Source organism: Hordeum vulgare, chromosome 2H (genome assembly GCF_904849725.1).
Source record: "Hordeum vulgare subsp. vulgare chromosome 2H, MorexV3_pseudomolecules_assembly, whole genome shotgun sequence".
Lineage (NCBI taxonomy): Eukaryota > Viridiplantae > Streptophyta > Magnoliopsida > Poales > Poaceae > Hordeum > Hordeum vulgare.
In genome coordinates this window covers 74,297,556-74,300,432 of record NC_058519.1, presented here as the reverse complement: position 1 = coordinate 74,300,432, position 2,877 = coordinate 74,297,556, and the positions used below count along the sequence as shown (strand labels likewise).

General features: G+C 39.9%; 1 long non-coding RNA gene across 1 annotated transcript; it reads right to left on the bottom strand.

Moving 5' to 3' along the window:
• Positions 1 to 399: 399 nt before the first annotated feature.
• Positions 400 to 1,832, bottom strand: LOC123429634. Its single transcript, XR_006622721.1, has 3 exons — positions 1,688 to 1,832; positions 1,476 to 1,594; positions 400 to 624 (listed from the first exon to the last, which is right to left on the bottom strand). It is a non-coding gene; the product is annotated as an uncharacterized LOC123429634 (long non-coding RNA).
• Positions 1,833 to 2,877: the final 1,045 nt, after the last annotated feature.

The window sequence follows — 2,877 nt, the reverse complement described above, 5'->3', positions numbered from 1 at the left end:
TCAATGGCAACATGATTTTTATGCAACAGAAGCATTTTCCTTGATTCATGGAAGCATAATATTGGGAAGGAGGTCAAATCCCATTTTTGGCAGAATTCTCACAACTAAATCTGACAATTAATTACCATATGTTTTAAGATCTGTTTCTTTATACTAGATGGAAGCACGATTTTTATACCATGGAAGCATCTTTTTGATCCACGGAAGCATCCCTTTCTCTGGTGTGGAGGGAACAAACTGTTCATACTAAGAAACCTCTTTTCTATCCCACAAACATATTTGTAAGGAAGCACCATTTTGTACTGTGAACCAACATAGTAATATCAAACAAACACATGTGGAAGAAGCGTGAAGAATCGAAACAAATAAAATTGGGATGAACAACAATAATAACTCTTCTATATTTAATAAAAATTAAACAATATTACACCGAAATTCTGCTTCTGCACAACCGACGTCGCACTAAATGGGTTGATCAGTCATAAACACAATACACGCGAGAAGCTCCTTGTGGCCAACACAATAGTCATCGACGTATAGCTGTAGCAGGTCCTATTCCCATCACTTGTCACCAACATAGCCTCTTTGACATTGTGTAGAAACAGGAAGCATGGCTGAGGTTGACTGCAAAAGAATATCTATAACTAGAAAAATATTCAAAAACACAGAAGCACATGCTTGCAGTGGAATGTACGATGATAAGAAAAATGTTAATACAATAAATTTTACTAGAAGGTATGCTTGTGAGCTCAAAAGAGAAGAAGCTATACTCATAGTGGTTGAAGCACACATTATTTCGGAGAAAATATTTCGTAACAATCAGAAATATACAGTGTCAGTGATTGATGCAAAACTCCACCACAATTGGTATAGTCGTACATATATACATAAATTGTGAAGAATGGTTGCATACAGTGGGTATGGGGAAAACAATTTCAACCTGATTGTCAAACCATGGACTCATGAGAATTAAAGGAAGCACATACAATAGTTGAAGTCAGAATTAGAAAACATGAAAACATATGTGAGAAATAATGAATTGTTGTGCAAAATATTTGAAATAAATGATAACACGAGGCTGTGCAACATATGAGAAATAAAAGAACCAAACATTGGTAATGGTAGCGGCACTAAATAGTTACTACATATATCAAGATAAACAGGTGAACCAAAGACACACAATAGAGGGTAAAAGGAAGAACATATATCTGAGGAGCAAAAGGTTTATACAACATAAGCATACATATGAAGCAACGGAAGCATGATAGTTGCAAAATAAAAGTAAGAGAAATAATGAAGCATGTTTGGTAGTGGTTGAAGCAAATTTATGTAGCTAAACAAATATAAGGTTGCATGGAAGCATGCTGCAACTGAGTACACATACGAAAATATGTATGAATGATTACTTGGCATCGGCAGACAATGCATTAGAAACCTAATTGCAAAGCAGGACACTTTGAAGAGGGATGAATCACCATAGGGCACTGCTTGTTCTCCAGCCGGCTGGTGCTACTACGACGGCCGATTCAGCCTCTTGGTAACCCGTGAAAGCACCAACCAAGAAGAACAAAACAAGAGGATGTCGCACCTGCAACTGGGTTTCGTCCGGAGGGCCGCATCAATGGAGATGAAAAAGAGGGGAGGAGGGGAACGGATCTGGAGAGGGGGGAGCATCAAAGGAACGAACCTGCACATGGTGGGTAGCGCAAACAAAGATGAAGGAGCAGTCCCGTTGACGGCGATCTTGGTGGAAATGCATGTGAGAGAAATTTTGGGAGGAATTCCGCGCGGCTGATTAGGGGATGCGGTAGATCCAGGGATTAGTAATGGAGGGACATTTTTTTTTCAAGGAGAGGAGATGGGATAAGAAGTAGTATCCTAACCGGAAGATTACAACCGGATCAACGGTAGTCAATCGGTCTAACGCACTGCTTCTGATCAGACTACAGATTATAAGTGTTTCCCATTAGTAATGGAGGGACATGTTTTTTTTTTCAAGGAGAGGAGACGGGATAAGAAGTATCCTAACCGGAAGATTACAACCGGATCAACGGTAGTCAATCGGTCTAACGCACTGCTTCTAATCAGACTACAGATTATAAGTGTTTCCCTTTAACTTAAAGTCATATACAAGAAGCAGGCTAAGAAATACACCATTATGCAGCTAGAGTGGACCCCTGCTTGCACGAATCTAAATGAAACTGAGTGGTAGATGCATCAATGACAGCTCTTGGAACTGTTAGAACGATTTTGCGATAATATCTCGTCATCTCGAGACATTGCGTCGACCCACTCTATGGCGAAATAAAAAAAACATGACATGGAAACTTCAGTTGCTTCAAGATTTATGCAGACGATCTAACAACAAATACAACGTTCACTAGCCAAACGGTGCAAAAGAACATCAGCCAAATAATGTTTTTTTTGCGGGTGATCAGCCAAAGAACCAAAAACGTATAACATTTCCCATTTTCTAACATGGGTAAGGGGCTGCTCAATAATTGATGTCCGTTACAAAGCTAAGGGAATCTCCACCCGTTGGACCTCCCAAGAACACAACCAATCCCAAAAAGTTGACATCTTTCGAGCCACACCCCATCCCCAATCAAAATTTTATGAAAAAAATGATTAAGTGGATCAAGAAAAAGGACATCTGAGGAGACACGATTCGTCGAAACTTTCAATGACACCCCTAAAAGCCCCCCAGCGCGCTAGGTTTACCAGCTCTATTTTGACGTTTTAGGGGGGGGGTTGATGCTCTATGCTTTGGGTACTACGGTCTAGCTTTGAAGAATATGCTACATGATTCTATGTGGTGTGCGAGGTGTGACTACTACTTGGAGAGGATTCTGAGCCTCTAATTCTCCAAAAAAAATC